A 10,710-nucleotide genomic window follows, 5' to 3' on the forward strand; every position below is an offset into this window, starting at 1 on the left:
ATTTAATGAGTCTTAACAATATTCAGTTGTTCTGTGCATTACTGAATGAAAACAGTTAATATGGGATGATACACAGCAATGGAGCCATTGGAGTATGGTAGGAAGCTACTAAGATGAAGAATTTGAAACCATAACTGGAAGTTTCTTTAAAAATAATCTCTATAATTGTGTTCTACTATATTCCACCTTCAAAGAATCTCTCCTTTTTACCAATTTATTGTAGGTAGCATTACTGATCAAGATCTTGATAATATGAAAGAAATAATTGTAGGAAACTGTTCTACCATACTCCAGAGTACTAACATATTCCATGACTCCATTTCTCCTGTTACTAGTACACAGTAACACTGGGACACTATAAATCTGCCTAACAGCTATAAAACTTGAATCAAGAAAGGCCCGACTATTTCTGGTTTTAAGGTCATAAATGAATCCTATGTAGTGCAATAAAAAAGGGACACTTTGTTAATATATTTCAATGTAGGCTAATGTATAATTCCAAATATCAACTCAGTAAATCTGGATGGTGTTGCCCAAAGAAAAAACAGTCTATAAAAACGTACAGACCACATATTCTTAAGAAAATAGTCCAGAAATCTAAATTTTTCTACCAAACTTCTAAGTTTAGAATAGCAAGGAGTATGAAGCTTTTGCCTATTAATAAATGTTTGGAGTTCGGATTGTTAATACTGTGTGTTGAAAGAGACCCATAGGCTTTAATGGTAAGCAGAGCTAGAAGCAAAATTGAAATTCAACAACTTATAATTTTGATTAGGATATAAGTTTAAATAAAAGAATACAAAGGTAGAGGCCTGAGTCAGTATTTTATTATATTTTTTTGAAAAAAATTTTTTAATGTTTATTCATTTTTGAGAGACAGAGAGACACAGAATGTGAGTGGGGGAGGGGCAGAGAGAGAGAGGGAGACAGAGAATCTGAAGAGGCTCCAGGCTCTGAGCTGTCAGCACAGAGCTTGACGTGGGGCTTGAACCCATGAAATGTGAGATCATGGCCTGAGCTGAAGTCAGAAGCTCAACAGACTGAACCACCCAAGAACCCCTATAAGTATTTTATTTTAATAAATATATCTTGCCTAAAAAAATTCCATAAAATTGTAATTGCATTTAACCCCTTTTCAAATTTTCCTTGTACTGCTGATGAGAATATAAATCTAGAAACAAGATTTATTAAGTCATTATTTTCCTTTCAAATGCTCAAATTAACATAATACTAAAACCTAGTGTCATTTTGGACCTTGGGAAAATTACATAATTTTTCTAGCTCTCAGTTTTCTTTCTTTTTTTTTTTAAGTTTATTTATTTATTTTGAAAGAGAGAGAGGGAGAGAGTACACACCCATGCATGGGCAGGAGTGGAGAGAGAGGGAGAGAGAGAATCCCAAGCAAGCTCCACACTCAGCACAGAGCCTGACGCCAGTCTTGATCCTACGATCATGAGATCAAGATTTGAGCTGAAATCAAGAGTTGGATGCTCAACCAACTGAGCAACCCAGGTGCCCCAAGCCCTTAGTTTTCTAATCTATGTAATACAAAAGGTAATAGTACCTACTTCATAGAGTTGTTTTGAGAATTTAGTAAAATTACAGGTATAAGACAATGACCACAGGGTCTGGCATACACTAAATGTCCAACAAATGTTAGCTGCTAATGTTATTATGATAATAATCTTTACCGTCATATTCTGTCACTATCCTCAACTGGTAGCCTTACACTTAACACCATCTCAGATCCCAGTTTCTTCCAATATTTTCTTAATTATTCTGTAATTGCAGCCAGGGTGACTCTAAGTAATATCCAAATGATGATGATGATGATGATCAGCTTGTTATGAATGATAATGTGAGTTTGGGGGATTTTCATATGGTATTATAGACAAGAAATCCAGGAATGCTTCAGTGTAGCCTTTGTCCAGTTGTTTCTTCTTATGTGATTTCCACAAAGAAGAAATATGCACACAGATCCAGGGAATATGGCAAAAAAGTTATTAGTTTATTATTAGCTGGTCCTCTACTTAAATTCCAATGCAGAGATCTCTGGTTAGCTGTGTTAATAAATGTAACCTAGTTACTTTAAGTGCTTTACTTTACTTTAAGTGCTTTTCTCACTAGTTAAAGTATAAATCCATATTTCAGGGTATTACTAACTTCAGATTGACCACTTGGTACAAAAGGCTAAAGAGATGAGAATGCAGATACTAAGAAGTGCAAAGAAAGAAAGAAGGATGACAGGGATTACTTTTGGAGAAGACCCTTACGAAATCCTCTGGCTCTAGCTTCATGGGGCAAGAGGAAGAAGGGATATTCGCAGTTAAGTTCAGGATCTTTTATATACCATATGCTCATCTACAGTTAAATGTGATCCAATAATGTTTAAGATTTGGCTCCAATCAGATTAATATCCCCTTGGAAGGTTAGTATTTTCCTAGACAAAGGAAGAAATTATCCTTCTCTATTCTATTTCCCCATAGTGGTTCAAGAATCTTTCTAGCCTATAAATAAAAATAAATGGAATATAGCTCTACAACATGTCAAGAATTAATAATTGCTCAAAAATGTCTGAAAAATAATAATGAAATTTTGAGTTCTTGCCTTTAAGCACGCTAAAAAAGTTAGAAAGGCCCAACATTTCTGAAGCTAGATCTCTTCCTGGACACAAGAACTTGGGATAATAGAAATGAATAGATTTTTGTTTAAAGACATTGTTTATTGGTTTAGCTCTCAACTAATCAATGAAATACAGTAATTAATCATCAATGAATATTTACATATATAAAGAGATGGAAGACTTCCCCTATGACAGCATGAAATACAAAAGAAAGGACAAAAATCAAAATTTTTAAATAAAATCATACCTGACAGTAACTACAAGACTATGCAGAAAACAACCAAGTGGAAAAATATCCTCCAAGACACTTGTGCTCTTGCAATCTTCTGATCAATCAACTACCTTACTATCATACCATATCACAAATGATTCATAAACATACCCATAATTGGTAATTTTATTCTAATTTTTTTTTGTTTGAACACTGAATACATTTTCAAAAGTCCTACAGACTACAAGACAAAATACCAAAAAACTGATCCAAGATTTTCTTTATTTAATCACAAAAAGTAAGAAGAAAAAAATAAGAAACTTGCTGCCCATTTTTGAGTTGGTCCTTTTTAGGGTTGAATCACAAGTTTGTGAATGTCTCACAGATTCCTGAAAATATCAGTTACATTGCAACAGTTCAGTTTTAAGTTATTTTTATATCTTAAAAAGGAAATAAAATTGGCTCTGACTCCCTCATTCATTCAACCACTCAAAATATAACTCTCAAGAAGATACAATCTGTGGGGCAGAGAGTTATCATATAGTGAGGTAATTAGTGCAATATAGATGTAAAAGAAGGTATTTGGGAGTAGAGAAGAGGGAGCAAGTCACTCTGCCTGGGGGAAGGGGAAGGAGGTGTGGAAAGGATTCAAGGAGAAGATGGAAAAGCTGTTTTTCAGTATGACTAAGAGAACCAGGTGGACAAGGCAGGGTATGAGGTGTGGCAGAGGTGGAGGAAAGGACATTCTAGGTGGAGGGAAAATCTGTATACATGCTTGGAGGCATTGCAAAATATAGAATGTTTGGGGAGCATACAATCTTTTTTGCCCAGAAATCACAAAAGAAATGGAAAAAATGCAAGGGCAAGAATGTAGGTAGGTGAAGCTAGAAAATTAAACAGTAAACAAGCGGTGAATATAAAGCACATAAGGAGTTTGAAACTGATTCCCTGACGATTTCTGAAGGGGGATTAGTGGTGGTTTATTTGAAGAGTGTATTTTAGCTTATTTTTCCACAGCCTTTCATATGTTTATTGAAAAAAATATTAATTTCCCATAACTCTGTGATTAAAATAAGATGGAAACACATATAAAATGTAGTACCAGTCCACAAGGCAAACATCAATAAACAACAAAGAAGCCCAATGAATTGCCTCTTCCACTTTGTTAGTAATGTTATCATTTATTCCAACTAAACTTTCAGTAGACAACTTGATGCTGATTGGCCCATGAAAAACAAGCCTGCCATGACCTACATGGTTATGACCTCAGTTACAGAGACAAGTCTCCTTAGACAACACCCAGAAGGACAGTGATGAACTCAAGCATCATTGACCATTTATTTTGATCAAGACTATGATTCATTTGACCGGATTGCAGCTGGTACAATGTCTATTTCTTTCACCATACTCACCTACACCCTTATGTTTTATTATTTTCTATGATTCCAATTAAAAATTGGAATACAAATATTAGTGCATGTTTTTATTTTTGTGTGCATGGTTTTATATGAAACTCAAGTTAGTTAATGTACAACATAGTATTGGTTTCAGGAGTAGAACTCAGTGATTCATCACTTACATTTAACACCCAGTACTCATCCCAACATATGCCCTCCTTAATGACAATCACCCATTTACCCATCCGCCCCCCACCTCCCTCCAGCAACCCTCAGTTTGTTGTCTGTATTTAAGAGTCTCTTATGGTTTGTCTCCCTCTCTGTTTTTATCTTATTTTTCCTCTCCTTCCCCTATGTTTATCTGTTGTTTTTCTTAAATTTCACATGAGTGAAATCATATGATATTTGTCTTTCTCTGACTGACTTATTTCTCTTAGCATAACACACTCTTGTTCCATCCACGTTGTTGCAAATGGCAAGATTTCATTCTTTTTCATCGTTGAGTAGTATTCCATTATAAATATATACCACATCTTCTTTATTCATTCATCAGTAGATGAACATTTGGACTCTTTCCATAATTTGGCTATTGTTGACAGTGCTGCTATAAACATCCGGGTGCATGTGCCCCTTTAAATCATCATTTTTAAACATTTTTTAAGTGTATTTATTTATTTTGAGAGAGAGCACGTGAGCAGGGTAGAGACAGAGAGAGAGGAGACAGAATCCCAGGCAGGCTCCACATCTGCAGAGCCCAATGTGGGGGTCGAACTCACAAACTATGAGAAACTAACCTGAGCCAAGATCAAGAGTTGGATGCTTAACCAACTCACCCCCTAAGCCAACCCTAAAACAGCATTTTTGTATTTTAAAATAGGGAAGAAAGATTAGTAAAGAGGCCATTGTAAAAATTAATGTGCAACTAAACTTTGGCTATGGAAATAGAGAGGAGATGTTTAGGAGATTTTAAAAAAGACAGGTTAGAAGAACAGATTAGATGTTGAGGTTGGAGGAGAAGGAATAATCTAAGATAAAGTCCTAGTTTGATATTAACAAATTATAGAAATATAAGAAAGATTCAATTAGTGGGGAAATCTATTAGCTCAACTTTTCATATGCTGAGTTCATATGTTTCTGGGACAACCAGGTAAAGATATTCCATTGTCCTTTAAGTAGAGTCTGTAGCCAAGAGAGAGGTTTGGGCAAGAGATAACGATTTGCAAATCATTGCCACTCCGTTGGCAGTCTAGGGTATGGAATTGGAAAAGACAGCCCAGAGAGAAAATGTAGACAGAAGAGAAGTGACTCACTCTCATTGCATAATAACTGAGTCATCACATGGGATATCAGGTCTGATTACTTACTGATTGTACTTTAAAAAGACCTGGGCAGGGCTGGATTGTCCCAAAAGGTAAGGTGTGATCTCTTTTAGTGCCCCTCTGGCAAGGGTGGAAAAGTTAAGTTTCCTGGTCATTTTTTTTTTCCCCTTTGGATTCGTCTCATCCTTTCTATCCTGTTGGGTTCAATGCTTCTACCTGGTCTACTGGCTCCTCTCATACCTTGTCTTTTTACATAAGCCTGTTCTCCAATCCATCCAACACATTGTTTCCAAATGAGTCTTTATAAACACCTCTTCATCTTTTCCAATGGTCCTGTAGACTGCAAGGCAAAATATCAAAGGGCTAATCCAAGATTTTCCTTATTTAATCACAGAAAATAAGAAAATACACTTCTCAAAAATGGCCAATCAATAAATTTCAAACATTTTGCAAAGAGGGCAATGCTACACAATGAAAAGAGCCTAGAACTGGAGCTAGATTCAATCTAAACTCAGTTCATGTGAATAGCACTATATGGAACCATATGCATCCTCCAGTTTTGTAGGCTAAAAATGGCTGGATATCGACAGTTTCATATGGTTTAACCTCATAACTTTGTGAGTCAGGACTTACTAGTAAATCAAGTTAATCTCTCAGAACTTAATTTCCATTTGTCACAAATGTGTACAGAGCCAGTGAGCACTAATTGTCTCCAAGGTGCATTCCCAGGTCACTGCATGGGGTGCAGTGAAAGATGTCTTTAACCAATCTGATTATCAATTCCTTCTTCCCTTGGTAGAAAATTTCTTCTCTTTGGGTAGAGGTAGAATGTCAAGAGATAAGGAGAGCATTCTGAGCTCAACAAACATAATCTGATGGATCCATGTGTTTAAGTTTTTCTGTTTGGGAGTGGAAATGGAGAAGTTTTCTGTCTTTCATTGCTCCATGCTCTATTATTGATCACCCCGCCCTTGCTTCAGTCTTTTCTGAGGGGTACATTATTTCTTTAGAAATATAAATATTACTTATTTTCTGAGTCAAATAATATTCAGACCTGAGAACCATCCTCTTTCTTCAAAATGATTTTGCCTATTTTTTTTTTATCTCTTTCCTTAGTTTGGATTTCACAGTTTAGCTCTCAGAGGTCAACCTCATTTTCAGGTTCTTGGAGACAGCTCACTATGCTCAAATGTACAATTTCCATTAGTGGTTCTTGAACATTTTTAAAGCAGGAGCTCTGTTGAGGATGGGAAATAGGGAGATAGAAAACATCATATAAAACACACAAGAGGAGTTGCTCTAGTTGAAGTAGGAGTAGGAATGGGAGCACAGAGAGCCCCCAGACCCCCCTCTCTCTTATCCATGATGCACCTAGGGCTCCACAGAATACACTATGAACTCCACAGTAAAAGCTAAGAGTCTTTCAGCTTATTCTTTTGATTGAATTTCTACAAGGTACATGTGTATGTATGTGCATGTGTGTATGTGCATGTGTGTGTGTGTATATATGTGTGTTCACATGTGTTTTCCATAAATCCAATTCAGAAACTGGTAAACGGAATCCTTTGATAAAACAATACTCCATCCAATGTCACCCTTAAAAAAATGCTGTGATAAATTGGAGAGCTATTAATGATGGAAAAACAACAAATTTAAAGGTCAAAATACCAGCTGTATGAATTGATTTAGAGATCTGTACTTAGTTACTGTTTATTAAACTCTCCCAAACAGTGTTCTCTCCAACTCACATCCTGACTATAGCTACCATTAACTGGTTAATGTGAAGTTGTCATGCACCTATATTCACTGATGCAGGAACTTATTAATACAGGCTTCTATAGTGGTTGATCTCAATCATGTATGGGTTATGAACTTCGTGAAGAACTAGATAAAAAGTATGAAGAGTTCTCTCCATAAAAAAAATTGTATGGCCACAAAAACTCAAAAAAAAAAAGTTTATAGTTTAAGGAGGTGACAAACCTTCTGAAACACTTTGCAAGATATTAAGAGGTCCTTTCTATTGTAAGGGATATTTGTCTATTAATTGACAAAGATTTCATGGTGAGAGGGAAGAAAAGAAAACAGCTTCTAATTGTGCCTTCAAAGATACTGATGCATTAAATGCTGGTTTAAATTTCAATTATTGTATTAGTAGAAGGTGCTAGGTTATGCTGTATTAACAAACACTACCCAAATCTCAGTGGTTTGGCCTAACAGAAGTTTTTCATTCACCTGTGCCATGTAGGTTTGTACATGCCTGGTGATTACTGTCACTCAGACACACAGGCTGATGGGGCACCACTATCTAGGCAATGTTTTCTGATCATTGAGATAGGTAAAGCCAGTGTAGTTTATCACACACTGACTTATCAGTGTGGAACTGACAAGTATCCTTTTTACTCAGATTTCATCACTCAAGTAAGGGATACTCCACGTCTGACTTTAAGAGGTGGGGAAGGGAAAGAGGAAAATGAGAAATAATGAGTACTCCTATTATCTTTGTTTTAAGAGTTAGTTCTAGGTGTTATTCACTATTTTTTAGCTTTTATAAACATGATCATCTCATGTTTCTTTGTAATCAAAGACCTTAAACTCTTAAAACTCAGTATGTTTTGGGGTGCCTGGGTGGCTCGGTCAGTGAAGCATCTGACTCTTGATTTTGACTCAAGTCATGATGATCATGGTTCATGAGATTGAGTCCTGCATTGGGCTCAGTGCTGACAGAACAGAGAGCCTGCTTGGAATTCTCTCCCTCTTCCTCACTCACAAACTCTCTCTCTCTCTCTCTCTCTCTCTCTCTCTCTCTCTCTCTCTCTCAAAATAAATAAACATTTAAAAATAAATAAATAAAACTTCATGTGTTTCAAAGATTCTCATCAAATATTATTTATAATTATGCATGATTTATACTTCTAATACTTTCAATTATTCTTTGAAGGTATATTCTGACTCAAAACTTCCAAAATTGGAAAATCAATCCCTTAGCTTTATGGAACTGCCACTATAAAAACAGGCTAACATAGTCTGGGGAGCAACAGCACACTTACTGTAAATTTCAATGAAGTAATTGAGTCAATGATGTAAAAATTATCATTGTTGTGGTCCTACTTTCTATCACTCTAGAGGTGTTCAGGCTTAGGTAAATATTCAACTATCATCTCATGCTGAAGCTATCCCTAGCTCTCCAATTTAACTCTGTATGCCTTTAGCATTTGCTTCACTGGTCCATAACTGTTTGTAATACCTTTCTGCCCCATTACACTGTAAGATCACTCACTCATTCTTTCATTCAACAAATATTTAATTTTAATCTACTTTATATTCCTATTCTTAAAACAGGGACTAGCACAGATGGGAGTTTGTATATTACAAATAAATAAATAAATTGAAGAATACAGTTACTATTATTAGTGTTATTTTTATAGTAGTAACTGTTATTTATTGAAAGGAAGCCAGGATCTATAACCTTTTATTGAATGCTTTTCACATAATCTGGGTTTTGTGCTAAATGTTTTATATGTATTATCTCCTTTAATCCTCATAATAACCCTAGGGTATAGACATTATTATTCTTTTTTTAAAGTTTATTTATTTTTGAAAGAGAAAGAGAGAGAGAGCATGAGTGGGAGAGGAGCAGAGAGAGAGGGAGAGGGAGAATCCCAAGCAGGCCACACGTTGTCAGCGCAGAGCCTGAAGCAGGGCTAGAACTCACAAACTGTGAGATCATGACCTGAGCCAAAATCAAGAGTCAGATGCTTAATAGACTGAGTCACCCACGTGCTGCAGCATTATTATTCTTAAAGGATGACTCCACTATCCATCTCTGCCACTCTATTTTCAGCTGCATGTAACAGTGTTTATCCCTTCCTGATTTAGAGGGTTTGCTATTAGCAACTTTCTATCCCTTGGTTTCTAGGAGTGTGACTCTGTTATGGGTTTAATTGTGCTGCCCCATTCATATGCTGAAGTTCTAATCCCCCAGTACCTCAGGATGTGACCTTACTTTGAAATAAGGTCATGCAGATATAATTAGTTAAGATGAGGTCATACTAGAGTAGGGTGAGCTCCTAATCTGGTGTCCTCATAAAAAAGGGAAATTTGGATAGAGACATACACTCAGGGAGAATGCCACATAAGGCTTGGAATTACACTGCTATAAACCAAGAACTTACCAGGAACTAGGAGACATCTAGAACAGATCTATTCCTAGTTCCTTCAGAGGGAGCATAGATCTGCCAACACTAAAGTTTTAGACTTCCGGCTTCCAGAACTATGAGACAATGTTTCTATTGTTCAAAACCACCCAGTTTGTGGAACTTTATTACAGCAGCCCTAGGAAATTAACTCACACTCTCAGTACCTCTTCTCTCTCAGTCTACTAGCAACTGAAAAACTTTAATCAATTTCACCAGAAGGTTATTGATCTGTGATATACAGATAGAATCAAATATTCTCAACTCTTCATGAATATTTTAACTCACTTAGGTGTCTCCTCAATTTAACAAACTTTTCTACTTGTACGTATGAAAAAATAGAAAATATCAGTGGGCTTCTTTCAGTCTCATGTCTCACCATCCAATTTTACCTGCATCTAGACCCATCCTTTGCTATCTCTTCTGCTACAATGGAAAAGATGTCCTGTTTCTCACCCATAGCATTCTGTCCATATCTGCCCTGGATTCCATCTCTTCCTGCCTTCAAGAACCATCTTCTGTTAGTTTTTGCCTTTCCTTCTATATTTCAACTTCTCAATTCCTTCTTACCCTTTGTACTGAATATTTAAATATTCTCAATCTCTCTTACCTTAAAAAGAGCAAGAAAAACAGTATTTCTCTTCTTTCCCCAAACCTACTTCGAGCTAATATCTACATCTATCCTATAGTCTTATGCCCAAAGTTCCTGGTACAGTTGTCTATACTCCCTGACTCCTGATTCTTCAGCTCACTGAATCTGTCTTCTACTCCTGTCACTCAGTGAAATACCATCACTGAGTTTATGCCTTTTTACTTAATCCAGCTACCATTTCCGATCCTTTCTTACTCAATTTTTAGCAGTCTTCAACTCTGTTGTCACCGTTTTCTTTTAATGCTCCCTTCTCATAGATACCAACAGCACACTCGCCTGGTTTTCTTTCTACCTCTCTGTTCCAGCCTCCTCTGG

Source organism: Felis catus, chromosome F1, assembly GCF_018350175.1.
Source record: "Felis catus isolate Fca126 chromosome F1, F.catus_Fca126_mat1.0, whole genome shotgun sequence".
Taxonomy (NCBI): domain Eukaryota; kingdom Metazoa; phylum Chordata; class Mammalia; order Carnivora; family Felidae; genus Felis; species Felis catus.